Source organism: Diabrotica virgifera, chromosome 3, assembly GCF_917563875.1.
Source record: "Diabrotica virgifera virgifera chromosome 3, PGI_DIABVI_V3a".
NCBI lineage: Eukaryota > Metazoa > Arthropoda > Insecta > Coleoptera > Chrysomelidae > Diabrotica > Diabrotica virgifera.
In genome coordinates, this window is record NC_065445.1 from 227,141,107 (window position 1) to 227,157,645 (window position 16,539).

Below are 16,539 nucleotides of genomic sequence, written 5' to 3' on the forward strand. Positions count from 1 at the left end.
GGCTACATCAAAACACAATGTTTTCGGAATTAAGATTCCATCATCAGTGTCTACCACAGGTCACATTACATATTTTGAGACACCAAGATTCAAGATATATGGGTAAAAAGGTTTAAGTTGTTGTAATGTTATAAATAGACTGCATTATATTATAAAAATTGATGCTATGTTAGAAACATTCCTGAATTAACTCCCGGCATCATACGACTCTCCCCATGCTGGTTTTTATGTCCAGATGTTGGACCTCACCAAACTGACTTGTCTCACTTGACCTCACATAACAATTATTTTGTCACCGCAACCCCGTTATGTGAGGTCTAATTACAATCACCATGGGGAGAGTCATGTGATGCCGGAAAGTAATAAAGGAATATTTCTAAAACCGCATCAATTTTTATAATGCATATAGTCTAATCTATTTATAACTATAAAACAACTTAAGAGTTTTCTGGAAAGTTCAAAAATTGCAAAAAGCAGTTCTTTTAAAAATGTAACATGACACCTTAAGGCCACGTTCATATGCCAAGCAATTAACGCGCGTTTTGATAAAGCGGGATCACAACCACATACATTTTATTTGAGGCCGTTCAAACGCCAACGAGCGTTTGGCCCGGTGGTGGAGGGACCACCTTTACCACCAGAAATTTAAAAAAATTCCTTGGCTCTCCTTCTCCTTGACCGATGTCACTTTCAAAGTGAGTTTCTTTTCTTATGTTTTCTTATGTTTCTTTTCAAAGCCTTTCTTATGTAATAAAAGTTTCGTCTATTTAAAGTGTTTATTTTGGGTTCAGTATAATTTTGCAAATTTCCCAATTATTGCTATTTCTCAAACAACAAACATGAAAAAAAATTGTAAAAGGCCTCTTTGTAAAAGGTATATTTAAAAATCCCTAAAAACGACTGCATTAAAACAAAACGTTCTCGGAATTAGTATTCCATCATCATTATTTATTATAGGTCACATTACATGTTTTGAGCCACCAAGATATATGGGTAAAAACTCTTAATTTGTTTTAAAGTTATAAATAGATTAGATTATATGCATTATAAAAATTGATGCAGTGTTAGGAATATTCCTGGATTACCTTCCGGCATCACATGACTCTCCCCATGGTGATTGTAATTAGACCTCACATAACGGGGTTGCGGTGACAAAATAATTGTTATGTGAGGTCAAGTGAGACAAGTCAGTTATGTGACGTCTAACATCTGTACATTACAACCAGCATGGGGCGAGTCGTATGATGCCGGGAGTTAACTCAGCAATATTTCTTACATAGCATCAATTTTTATATTATAATATAGTCTATTCATATATAACTTTACAACCACTTAAGGCTTTTTACCCATATATCTTGGTGTCTCAAAAAATGTAATGTGACCTGTGGTAAACACTGATGATGGAATCTTAATTCCAAATGCCTATTCTCCTTTCTTTTCAATATGAATTTGTCTTATATAATTGTGTTTGTTTTCTACTTTAACTACGAAATGATTCTTCACACTGATATAAAATAAAATACGGCTCCCAAAAAAATAAAACTTATTTTTTCAAGAAGAGTATAAACGCATGCATAATATTAAAAAAATGGTGGAGGTTGTTATAAAATAATTTTATAGACTGAATTACAAAAAAACTTAAGAATTGGTAATTCAAAAATACAGTCCCTGGCCATATTATTATGACCACCTATAAATTTTTACAAAAATCAACTATTCCACTAGGTACGTTTTGTTTAAAATATGATTTTTAAATTTAATTTTGTTAAGCAATGTTAATGTTATGCATTAACTATAATATATTTATTAATAAACAGCAATAAAATATTTGAAAATATTACATATTTATATTTTTTTAATATTTAATTGTGTTCAACTTCTGACCTTAATCAGATGGAAAATATTTGGGAGCTTTTAAAACGAGAAATTTCCGATGAAAAGGTCACTAAAAAAATTGTTTTGATTAAAATACTAATATATCGTTGAAACTATAATGAAAAATTAAAGCAAAAAAAATTAACTGCATTTAAGGTATGCCAAGACGGCTACTAGCGGTAATCAAAGTTAGAGGGGGCTCAGCAAAATATTGAAAACATTAAAATATGTGATATTTTTAAATATTTTATTGGTGTTTATTATTAAATATAATACATTTAATAATAAACAGCAATAAACTATTTAAAAATATCACATATTTGTATTTTTTTAATATTTTTCTGAGCCCTCTCTAACTTTGATTACCGCTAGTATCCGTCTTGGAATACTTTGAATGCAGTTGAAATTTTTTTACTTCAATTTGTCAGTGTGGTTTTAACGATATATTAATTCTTTAATCAAAACAATTAATTTCGTTAGTGACCTTTTCATCGGAAATTCCTTGTTTTAAAAGCCCCCAAATATTTTCCATCTGAATAAGGTCAGAAGTTGAACAAAATATTAAAAAAATATAAATATGTAATATTTTCAAATATTTTATAGCTGTATATTAATAAATATATTATAGTTAATGAATAACATTAACATTGCACAACAAAATCAAATTTAAAAATCATTATTTTAAACAAAACATACTTAGTGGAATAGATGATTTTTGTAAAAATTCATAGGTGGTCATAATAATATGGCCAGGGAATGTAGCAAAACAGTGCTTTCCAATTGAAGGTAGAACACCTGGATGAACTTGCTGCCAAACTAATAGCGAAAGAATACACTGGACTGCTTTTAACTATAGAAACGTAAACACTGACATACCGTAGGTGATACCGCTAGAAAACTTTACGTCAACGTAGCTCAAAAACTAAACCATACTAAAACTGAAGCAGTTGTGAGCGGGTACAATTACACACCACTTGAAGGTACACAGATGGTGTGCCAGAAGTCTTTTATAAAACACGTTTTATACTAAATTAATATTTTCGGCAATGTATGACCTACCGCATGTCAGTGGAATAGGATTAAATATACCTTTTAGAAAGAGGAATTTTACTATTTTTTGTGATTTATGGAAACAACCAGCTACTAGAGGAATTTATTTTCATTGTGGATTTTTTAATGAATATTAAATTAGAAAACAACTAAATTTTCAATCTAATAGCACATAAAACAACATCCAAAGATGTTACTCTACATCCTGCCAGATAGAAAACAATGGGAAACCTTCTCTGGTAACACCTCTGAGTCTTCTACAATTTTCAAGCCATAACGGATGCTGAGACTAAGGAAGCTGAGGGAATTTTACAATTTATAATTCACGTCCCATCTGCTCAGCGCGGTAAAGTTCGAACGAGAATGGTTCCCTTCGTACTCCAATCAGAGTAAACATGTAAACCAAAAATGAATAACCATTTTCAATTTCGTTGCAACACGAAACTACAGCCGCATCATCATTTCAGTTCAATCAAAGAGTGCAGAAAGCACCTCTACCAGTTTCGAAACTTATTAGTCTCTCATCAAGAGGCACATATGCTGCTCTCTCTGACCCAACTAGGACAAATCCCGGCGTGCAGTCACGGATTGCAACGAACGAAATGGCAGGGATACCCTAGTGGCAACTGCTAGCAAAAACTAAGTTTTCAATCTAATAACACATAAAACAACATCCACAAATGTTACTCTATATCCTACTAGATTGAAAAACGATGGGAACCTTCTCTGGTAACACCTCCAAGGCTTCTACAGTTTGCAAGCTATAACGGATGCTGAGACTAAGGAAGATGAGGGAATTTAACAATTTATAATTCACGTCTCATCTGCTCAACGCGGTAAAGTTCCAACGATAATGGTTGCCTTCGTACTCCAATCAGAGTAAACATGTAAAACAAAAATGAATAACCATTTTCAATTTCGTTGCAACACGAAACTACAGCCGCATCATCATTCCAGTTCAATCAGATAGTGTAGCAAGCACCTCTACCGGTTTAGAAACTTATTAGTCTCTCATCAGGAGGCACATATGCTGCTCTCTCTGACCCAACTAGGACAAAACTCCGGCGTGCAGTCACGGATTGCAACTAGCGAAATGGCAGGGACGCCCTAGCAGCAACTGCTAGCAAAAAACTAAGTTTTCTTTGATAATAAGAAACTCTTTCAAACTAAGAAATTGAAAATGGTTATTCATTTTTGATTTATATGTTTACTCTAATTAAAGTACGAAGGGAACCATTCTCGTTGGAACTTAACCGCGCTAAACAGATGGGACGTAAATTATAAATTGTAAAATTTCCTATCTCTCAATGTCTGTCGTTGAGAGGAAACAGTTGATTTGGTATGGTCATGATCAAAGAATGGAAGGCACAAGACTGCCCAAAAAGATCATGCAGTGGGTACCACCAAACCGCAAAAAACGAGGAAGACCCAAAAAGACATGGAAAGAAGGGGTAACCAAAGCAATGAGTGCAAGGGATCTTCTAGATGGCCAATGGGATGATAGAAGGACGTGGAAGTTAGGCATCGGACAACGTCGAAAGACGTTCTAAAAACCGATACATACATACAAAATTTCCTATCTTCCTTAGTCTCAGCATCCGCTATGGCTTGCAAATTATAGAAGCCTCGGAGGTATTACCAGAGAAGGTTCCCATTGTTTTTCAATCTGGTAGGATGTAGAGTAACATTTTAGGATGTTGTTTTATGTGCTATTATATTGAAAACTTAGCCAGCAGTTGCCGCTAGGGTATCCCTGCCATTTCGTTCGTTGCAATCCGTGACTGCACTCCGGGGTTTGTCCTAGTTGGGTCAGAGAAAGCAGCATATGTGCCTCCTGATGAGAGACTAATAAATTTCGAAACCGGTAGAGGTGCTTGCTGCACTTTCTAATTGAACTGGAATGATAATGCGGCTGTAGTTTCGTGTTGCAACGAAATTGAAAATGGTTATTCATTTTTTGTTTACATGTTTACTCTGATTGGAGTACGAAGGGAACCACTCTCGTTCGAACTTTAGCGCTGGGCAGATGGAACGTGAATTATAAATTGTAAAATTCCCTCATATTCCTTAGTCTCAGCATCCGTTATAGCTTGCAAATTATAGAAGCCTCAGAGGTGTTACCAGAGAAGATTTCCATTGTTTTCCAATCTGGTAGGATGTAGAGCAACATTTTTGGATGTTGTTTTATGTGCTATTAGATTGAAAACTTTGTTTTTTGCTAGCAGTTGCCGCTAGGGCATCCCTGCCATTACGTTTGTTGCAATCTGTAACTGCACGCCGGGGTTTGTCCTAGATGGGTCAGAGAGAGCAGCATATGTGCCTCCCGATGAGCGACTAATAAGTTTCGAAACCGGTAGAGGTGCTTGCTGCACTTTTTGATTGAACTGGAATGATGATGCGGCTGTAGTTTCGTGTTGCAACGGAATTGAAAATGGTTATTCATTTTTGATTAAATTTTTGATTTCTAGCTAGTAAAATATAATGTAAAATGGAAAAACGAAACTTTTAACTTCTATATTTTTTTTTGTTGGAGCAACATCTCATGAGTTACAGGCAAAAGTATGGGTGCAAAAAGCAAACATTTTCGGTTTTTTTTTTCAAATTTTATTAATTAAAAAATAAGCAGAAAATTTCGACTGGCTCCTAGTGATTATTGATACAACGTACATCCTGAAGTGTTACCACCAAAAAAATAGACTCCTATGGAAAATGTCCATTATGGTCTGCTTTTCGACAGATCCAGCCTGGACTATGGCTGAAAATTGTGAAAACATATATTTTCTCGTCCATAGTTACAGCTGTCTACCTGTCAATTACTTTTTGGTTAACCAAAAGCCGCGCATTTGATATTTCACGCTTACTGACTAACATGTACCTACTTTATTTTTTCGTATTGAGATCATGTCCATGTTTCTACTCATATCTGATACGCTCGGCATCATTATTTGTAAACCATCTAGGGTTTCTGGAAAAACTACTGCGTCTTCAGCATATCTACTGTTATTTAGACGTACTCCCTTGATTAATACGCCTTACTGTAGTTCTTCCAATCGACATATTTTAAGTTACATCTTGTATAATATAGGCTAGAGATAAATAATTATTATTTCTTGGTCAACCTTGAGAATATAGTAAAAGTATTATCAAACTCCGCATATGTGTTGAAAAAGAAGAATAAATTTAGCTCTTTACCTTGAAAGAATAAATTTATGGAAACTACGTGCACATGTTTTAATTAGCGCCATTCTAGTTTTCTGGGATACTCACGTCCTAGCGCCGTGCCGTGGGGCTCTGCTCTACTTATTTGTCCTCCAGGCAATGCCATTATGATTTAATTAAACATCATCCACATAATTAGTTTATCTTTGAGTATATTATTAAAAAACGAAACCTTTTTTGCTTAAATTTATGGGTCCGTATAAAAATATGTTTAAAAATATTTTTAATTTAAAACAAAATTTTAAATTGATCCAGAGAACAATTTGCTCCCAAATATAATTTTTGAAAAGACATGAGATACTTTTAATAGACCAAGGCATTTAGACCAACAACACTATAGAACACAACTTTCTGCATTGTGTTCGAGATGACGTCAGTAAAAAGTCTTCAGTAGAAAAATGGATGGAAAGGATGAATGGATAATTACATTTACACTCAAAAGTGCACAAACATGTTAAAATCAGTAAAACTAGGGGGTTTTTGAGGTCTCTGAAATATGAATAAGTCATCGGAAACAAACCCCGAAATATCTGGTGCCCAGAAGCTACTGCTAAGGCACGTCGTCTGGAGATTCGCGGGTTTTCTACTACACTAAAGCGATGCAAACAGAGTACACAGGGAGTTTTTGTGGTTGCTGAACATGAATATGACATCATAACCGACTCTCGGATTATACCGTGTCTTAAAACCTCTAAATTCCATAACGTGACGTGCCTTATCAGTGACACTGGACACCACGTGCTGCAGGGGTCGGTTCCGATGGCGTATTGGTGTTTAGCGACCCCAAAAATCCCGAGTAATGTGTTTGCATCTAGTAAGTATGGAAAACTCTCTAAACTTCAGAAGATGATATGCTTAAGCAGTAATTCTGGGCACCAGGTGCTCAGTGGGTCTGTTTGATGACGTATTCATGTTCAGCGAGACCAAAAACCACCTAGTACGAAAATCTAGCCATTATCACATTCGCTGCGACTTTCGTGAGAGTTGTTATCCAGTAGTGGCAAAAATATACCGTTTTAAAAAGCAATGGGTGACTGTCCTCGATCGGAGTCATGCGCATCTGGTAAAGTATCACTTTGACTCCAAGCGGAGTCATGAGCAGAGAATGTATTAATATACTGGGTTTGATATGTTTATGCACTTTTGCTCCTTTTTCCACTGTAGACTTTTTTCCTGGTCACTTGCTAAGGCATGTTACTTTCTGGAGTTTGGAGTGTTTTTTGGGCACCATGTTCATCTAGGGTCAGTTTTGATAGCGTATTCTTATTCAGCAACTCCAAAAACTACCGAGTAATCTGTTTGAATCAAGTTAGTATCGAAAACCCTGGAAACTCCAGGTGAGGTGCTTTAGCAGTGAACTTGGGCACCAGGTGCTCTGGTAGTCGGTTCTGATGATATATTCGTCTTCAGCTACCCACAAATCCCTTAAACAACAAAATCTGGCCGTTAATACACCTAGTTTGACATGTTTATGCACCTTTTCATGCATTTTATGCACTTTAAAATGGAATTATGTATTTTTACCCATTTTTCTATAGTAGAATTTTTTCTTAACATCATCCTGGACATAATGCAAAAATTGCAAGTTTCAGGTGCTGTATTTAAAATTGCATCTAATAAGTATGGAAAACTCTCTAAACGTCAGAAGATGACGTGCTTAAGCAGTAAATCTGGTCACCAAGTGCTCAGTGGGTCTGTTTTGATGACGTATTTATGTTCAGCGAGACCAAAAACCACCTAGTAAGAAAATCTAGCCATTATCACATTCGTTGCGACTTTCATGAGGGTTGTTACCCAATAACGGCAAAAATATGCCATTTTAAAAAGCAATGGGTGACTGTTCTCGATCAGAGTCATGCGCATCTGGTAAAGTATCACTTTAACTCCAGTCGGAGTCATGAGCAGCAAATGTATTCATATACTGGGTTTGATATATTTATGCACTTTTGGATGCATATTATGCACTGTAAATGAAATCATGCATTTCCACCCTTTTTCCATTGTAGACTTTTTTCCTGACGTAATCTCGAACACAATCCAATATCAATCAAAAAGTTGCAAGTCGATTTTCAAGTTTCAAAGTAGAGTTTTGTAATCAGACAATAAATAAATCCAGGATATTCTGTCTGTGAAAGCTTGTTTGACGTTTTTCTATAAAGATTATTAGGTACAGAAGATAAATTAAACAAAGTAGATATTTAGAACAAAGCTATATCAGATACTAGCTTGCACTGGGGTAGTGTTATAATTTTATGTAGATCAGTAGATGTTGTATGTGATGTGCGTAATATAATATATTTAAAACTACTTTAAAAAAGATGGCAGAAAAACAAGAACGAGGAGAACGAGCAAAAAAATTAACATACACATAAAAAATATTCCCAACATTGACTTATGTTGCAGTAGCTTGGATTACAGTTTACTTTAATCGCTGTCGACACTGACTTAACCTCGTTTGAGTTCATTATAGAGCAGGACATTTAGCACTAAAATAACCGGAATAAATCGATATTAAAATACAGCACCTATCGACTTGAAACTTTTTGAATTATAATCGAATTTACGTCAGGAAAAAAGAAAATAGAAAAAATAGAAATATGGCTAAAAATGCGTAATTGCATTAACAGGCTCTAAAAGCACACAAAGGTGCCTAAATATGTCAAAATAAGTAAAATTAAGAGCCAGATTTTTTTACTTGAGGGGCTTTTGGTGTCACTGAACATGAATACGTCATCAAATCCGACCCCCGGAACATCTGGTGCCCAGGGTTACTGATAAGGCACGTCATCTGGAGTTTCGAGGGTTTTGGCATTAAATCTATGCACAGATTACTCGGGGGTTGTTGGGGTTTCTGATCACGAATATGACATCATAACCGACAATCGGATTGTGCTTAGTGTGTTAAAGCCTCGAAAGTTCATAAGAGACGTGCCTTAGTAGTAATCCTGGGCTCCAGGTGTTTCGTGGGTCGGTTCTAACGACGTATTCTTGTTCATCGACCGCAAAAACCCCCTAGTAACAAAATCTGGCCCTTCACACATTCGCTACGACTTTTCGTGAAAATTGTTATCCAGGATCGGCAAAAATAAAACGATCAATGGGTTACTGTCCCCGATCGGAGTCATGCGTATCTAGTAAAGTATCACTTTAAAGTATGTGCAGAGATTAATTTACTGATTTTGACATGTTTGTGCACTTTCTGATGCATTTTGATGACTATAAATAGAATTATGTATTTTCACCCATTTTTATATTTTAAACTTTTTTTCTGGCGTCATCTCGAACACAATTCAAAATCAATCAAAAAGTTGCAAGTCGATTTTTATTTTTCAAAGTAGAGCTTTGGAATCAAACAATAAATAAAAACAGGAGATTCTGTTTTTAAAAGCCTGTTTGATGTTTTTTTATAAAGCTTACTACAGAAGATAAATTAAACAAAGTAGATCTAAATTAAGAACCAAGCTCTGTCAGATACTAGCTTGCGCTGGAAATGCTGCAATTAGATTAGAATGTATGCAAATATATTACTAGGCAATTTTTGGGATCGCTGAATACGAATTCGCAATCAGAATTGACCCTCCGACCACCTGGTGCCAAGGTCACTGCTATGGCATGTTACCTTCTGGAGTTTGGAGTGTTTTGTGGGCACCATGTTCATCGAGGGTTGGTTCTGATAGCTTCTTATTCAGCAACCCCAAAAACCACCGAGTAATCTATTTGAATCAAGTGAGTGTCGAAAACCATCGAAACTCCAGTGTCTTAGCAGTGAACTTAGGCACCAGGTGCTCCGGTAGTCGGTTCTGATGATGTATTCGTCTTCAGCTACCCACAAATCACTCGAGCAACAAAATTTGGCCGTTAATACACTTGGTTTGACATGATTATTCAATTTTGATTCATTTTATGCACTCTAAAATTCAACTGTGCATTTTTATCCATTTTTCTATAGTAGACTTTTTTCTTGACATCATCCTGGACATAATGCAAAAAATTGCAAGTTTCTAGGTGCTGTATTTAAAAAAAGATTTTTTATTTTGTGTTAAATGCCTGGTCTATTATTAGCTTTTATTGGAGCATTATTTTACTAATAATTGTCATCTGGATGGTATATGTTGCTTCAATTCAGCCCTCTAATAAAGTCTTCCTGATAAAACTTAAAAGTTGAAACACGTGTAGTATAAGAAAATAATTGTGAGAGACTCCAATTGAATCAAAATTCAACAAATTATATTTCTTTTGTTAATCGTTCCTAGTCGACGAAAAATATATTCTTGATATACTCGTAGATCTAAATATTCCTGTCATCGACCTATAGCATTATTAGCATGGATTTACAGTTTTTCTTAACCGATATCGACACTGACTTCATGTTACCTCGTCAGAATTTGCTATTAGCATTTATTGGTGCATTATTGCACTAATAATGTTCACCTGGATGGTACACGTCGCTACACTTTAGTCCTCTTACAAAATCTTTCTTATTTAGGGGTATAGTGAGAGACTCGAATTGAATCGAGATGCAACCAAACCGTATGTGCTGTTGGAATGCCAATGGCTTAACTAATCATTTTCACGAAGTAAAAGCTTTTATTTATTTTCATAATCTAGATGTTATCTTTATTTCCGAAGCACACATGACTATTAAAAGTTATTTTAATATTCCCAAATATTCAACCTATGTAACTCAACATCCATTAGGAAAGGCCCATGGAGGTACGGCAATTATTATAAGAAATAATATTAAGCATCATGAAATAAACAAAATTAGCAGAGTTAACATTCAAGCCACATCAGTGTCGGTAGAAGATTCACAAGGCTCGATTATTTTATCTGCTGTTTACTGTCCACCGAATAAAATAATTAAAGCTGATCATTTTACTGAATACTTTAAAATACTCGGACACCGTTTCATTGCTGCAGGAGATTACAATGCCAAACATTACCAATGGACTCCAGAATCATAACCTCACGAGGGCGAGAATTATTAAAAAGTATTAATGAGAATCATTTAACTCCTCTCTCTACTGTACAGCCTACTTATTGGCCCACTTATAGACAAAAAATTCCCGATCTTTTTGATTTCGCTATATTAAAAGGAATAACACACACCTATATCCAAATATTTCCTTCTTTTGACCTATCATCGGACCATTCCCCTTTCTTTATAGACCTACTAAGCCAAATTCACAATTGTCCTAAACTTCTAACACTTTGTAATAAAAGAACAAACTGGAATAGGTATAGAGACGAAATAAAATCATCCATTAACCTAAACGCCTCTTAAAAGTGACAGTGACATAGAAAATGCAGCCACTCACTTAACTACAGTTATTCAGCAAGCTGCTTGGTCGTCCACCCCAGAAATTACATACACACACAACTCCGAGTCGTATCCTGCTCACATAAATACACTTATACTGGAAAAAAGAAAACTAAGAAAGAGGTGGCAGCTCACTAGGCATCCAGAAGATAAAACAAATTTTAATAGAGCTTGCACAAAATAAACTTGATTCAACATAAAGACAATGGAATCAACAATTATTTAAAGAACCTCTCACCTTCAGATGATACAAATTATTCTCTGTTTCTATTCATGTTTCTTAGACTTTTAATAATCATATTTATTGTCTGAACTGTCCACTACTATACAAAATTTTATCTATGTATTATGTTCCAAGTAATTATCTTATATGTCTATCTGGGTGCTCGCCACTGGGCGACTTCCATCTATGTTATTTTTCAATAATTATATGTATTGCTTATTGTTTGTAATGAGTCAGATTGCAATAAACATTGGATGTTAAAAAAAAATTTAGGTGTAAAGTGAGAGACTCGAACTGAATCGAGATGCAACCAAACCAATCAATATTTATTTTATTTAAAATACACTTTTACCAATTTTACAAATTATATTAAGATAAATCTTTCTAAAAATAAAAAGCTGTCAAAAGATATTTTTATTTTCCTTTGATGTTTTATGTTAAGATAACACATTTTCTTTCCCTTTATAACTTTTAGTAGTCCTGTACTTTTACCCTTAATGGCATCCCTCTCGGGTTTCTCGATAATGCACGGTGATGTTTTTCACTGTCCTGCTAAATTCAATTCGCCGGTTTTTCCAATTGTTTTCTTTGACAATAGCTTTTTATTCCAGAATAGGATATTCTCGTTCGACTCAATATAACTGTTATCATTACCATATCAAAATCATTGGCAAAAGCTTCCAGAAATTATTGTGAGTGCCTACAACGTTTGCTTTTGTTCGGAATTGGAAACGATCTTTTGACTCAGTCAAAATATTTAAGATATAATTTTATTGCCTTTTTTAGTAAGATATTGTATATGTCTTTTTTATGTATTTGTAAAATCTCTTTTTGTACATAATGAACAGTTCAAGATGTACAAAACCAGACAAATTGTATTGCTTTTTTTAGAGTGAGACATTGCATATTATGCCTTTTTATGAGTGAGTGAGTTTTATGTAGATATGGAACGTCTCATTTATCTTAGAAAAGGCCTACACTATTTTTATAAATTTTGGAGTGCAAGTGTCTTCTAATTTTTCGAAATTTTAAATATTTAAATTTTTTGATTAATGTTCCTGGCATATTTGAGAAGGAGCAAAAGGCAATTATAATTATTGAAGTTGTCACCTACCTTTATCTGCAAAAATCCGAATGCCACCTCTCACATCCACCATCCACCTCAAAACAGATCCGCCCTGGTCTATTGAAATTCTCTGGATAATAGGGAACAAAAAAGGTCTTTCGTAATTTTTATTTGAAGTTTAAATTTACAACAACAATTTAGAATTGAAATAAAACGAAAAATTACGATTTTCAAGGCTCCAAAACACAAGCACAAAAAATTATTGTTGAAATTACGAGGTGGCTAAATTCGAATTCAAATCTTTTTTTTTTTTTTTTTTCTCTGATTCTGGCTTTGGTTTAGAACTAGAACCTTTAGCCACGTAATTGTATAACTTATCACTAAGTCAGGGGAGTAATGTGTAGTGTGTGTGTTGAGTAAAGACTGGATTATATGCAAAATGCATATGCATATATATGCTGCATATTTCTCATGTTTTTCATAAATGCATATGCCTTGCATATTTGGAGATTTAAGAGCATATAAATGCATATTTTGATGGGAATTTACTCTACCCCATTTAAAAATAAGGTATATATTAGTAACATCAACATCCATTAAAATAAAATGTGAAAGTAAATATTTTGCTGTTAAGCTCCTTTGTTGTTGTACCCATAAACATAATGGGCGTTATTTATAGCTGCAGGTATCATTATCCGGATATTTAAGATTTATAGACTTCTCAGAATTTACAAATTACCTAAGTAAATACCGATTATATTTTGAATAACATTACAAATATTACCTGTACTTTCTGCTGGTGTCGGCCAACTATGAATTATTCTGGGAAAACCAACCAAAACGAAATTTTAAGGCAGCGTTGCCAATTTAGCTTATTTTATGCTAGATTTGGCATATTTTTGTGTTGTTTAGCTTATTTATTTCTTGTTTAGCATATAGCATATTTTCTAGCATATTAAATAATATAAAAATTATTTAGTAAAAATCGAAAATCTTCTAATTCAGAACAAATTTTTATGTTGGCCTTACAATTACTAAAACAACTTAGGAACTCTCTCACAGGAACTTGAAACTGATATCAGTGAGTCAAATCTGATTCCTAACAAAAAATGTTTAACCATTCACACATACACACCTACATCAGCAAATCCCTTCGCCTTCAATAATGTTTATATTAGTACTTATGTCTGTGGACCATGAGATTACTATTAACTACAGGATCATGTTTCAGCATTTTTTAAAACAAATAATTTATCTGTACTGGGTTATGCTTGCTATAGGGATTTTTTATTAGTTGATAATGGAATACCTACTGTTGAACTGATCATTCCATCATTCTTGTGAGGTTTGGCAAATACTATATTGGTCGAGTTGGCAACACTGTTTTAAGGGTAGGATAGATTATTTTATTTTATGAATGGTTAGTCTTAAATCAATCGCCGATTATTCAACTTTTGTGATTGCAAGTTATTGACTATACTGTGTAAAAAAATCATTTTATTATTATTGTGAAAATGCCTAAAGTAGCAAGGGAAAAATCAAGTCTTCTCAGAAGTTGGATTGGAAGTAACAATCATCTAAAAGTTATCGACAGTGAAAGTATGTTTTGCACCATTTGTGATAAAAAGGTAAGTTCTCCACTTCAATAGATTTTTAAACTTATCAAACTTCTTTGCACATCTATGTGTCTGTCTATTCTAAAATGACAAACCGTCCCATTTCTTCAAAAACTGTTTTTTAAAGTTCGCAACGGTTTGGCTTATACAGAGCGAGGTGTTGAGAGTGGCCCACCCTGTATACTACGGTACACTGACTGTACTTTATTGTTTGACGATTTCAATTTCACTTTGAGAAATAAAAAAAAATTGGGGGAGGTTTAAAAAGTTTGATCATTTTAATGTAGGTATCTATTTACGAAAACATCTAAAACATCATTATCATTATATTCCAGATTCCATGTCAAAAGAAATTCCAAGTAGTTCAACACATAAAAACTTCACTTCACCAAACTAAGCTATCAAAAAATGATAATAAACCTCGCCAGCAGATTCTACAGAACAGTTTGCAGATTCAGAATACGTCAGTTGGGCAAGAAACCTTTGCAAAGGATTTATGCCATTTTTTTTTGAACTGCAATATCCCTCTGCACAAGTTAGAACATAAATCGTGTCAAAACTTTTTAAAAACTTATTGCAAGATTAAAGATAAACCAGCTCAAATACCAAGTTCTTCAACTCTTCGGAAAAAATATGTCAGTGCATGTTACAAAGATGTGATGACGAGTATTAAAAATCAGTTAAAAGCCGATTATCTTTGGATTTCCGTCGACGAAACAACGGATACAAAGGGTCGACAAATTGCGAATCTAATTGTTGGAGTTCTTAACGACTCTGGCGATTTTAAAAACTCATACTTAATTAGTGTAAAATGTTTGGAAAAAACAAACTATGCTACAATAGCTAGATTTGTTAACGAATCCCTAACAAATTTTTTTTTACCTGATCAAGTACCATTTGAAAAAATATTATTAATGCTTAGTGATGCCGCCTCATATATGATGAAAGCTGCATCCAATCTTAAAATCTTTTTCCCTAATTTAATTCACTGTACATGTTTGGCGCACGGCCTAAACAGAGTTGCAGAGAAAGTTAGAATTGAATTTCCCAATGTAAACACCTTAATAAATAATGTAAAAAAAGTATTTCTGAAAGCACCACTACGTGTACAGGTATATAGGGAGATGCTTCCCGATATTCCTTTACCACCAGAACCAGTATTAACCAGATGGGGAACTTGGCTTAAAAGTGCTATATTTTTATCTGAACACTACGACGACATCAAAAGCGTTATTTCAAGTTTTGATCCGACTTGTACCGCTATTGATAACTGTCAAAATATTTTTAAAGAAAAGTCTATTAAAAATCAATTGTTGTATATAAAATCGAATTTCGATATCATTGAAAGTTCAATTACAAAATTAGAGGCTCAAAATTTATGTCTTCACAATAGTATGTCTATTGTTGATTCGGTTAAACAGAAAATAACAAATCTGAATGGGGAAATTGGAGTAAAAATTAAAGATAAACTTGATGACGTTTTAAACAAAAATGAGGGTTTCACTTTATTGCGTTCAATAAATAATATAATCAATTTTGGAAACTTCGATGAAAATATTAATATGGATCCGTCTCTAATAGCAAAGTTTAAATATGCCCCAATTACATCTTGTGACGTTGAGAGATCTTTTTCTGCCTATAAACAAATATTAACAGATAGAAGACATAATATTAGTTTAGAAAATATGAATCAATATATGATTATTTATTGTAACAATAAAAATATGTAAATTTGTTTTATTGTACTCTTTTTATAATATTAGTTTAGAAAATATGAATCAATATTGTAACAATAAAAATATGTACATTTATTTTATTGTACTCTTATTTATCTTGTGGTCAAAATAAAATATTTTGCCGTTTTATTTGTCACAAAACCTGAAGTTAAAAAAATATATTAAGAAATAATAATACAATTTGGTTTAAATTCAAACCTATTTATTTATTTTTATTATTTTTTATTTATTTATGTATTTAACGTAAACCATAAAATTATTCATATAAAAATAAGTGCATATATAAATGCATATTTGCATGTTAATTGTGCATATTCAGCTTGTTTTAAAATGCATATTGCATGCATATTTTAGACATTTTTTAGTGCATATTTTCCAGTCTCTAGTGTTGAGTAAGTGTCTTGTTACTTTGCAAAGTCGACGTCATTGTCTTT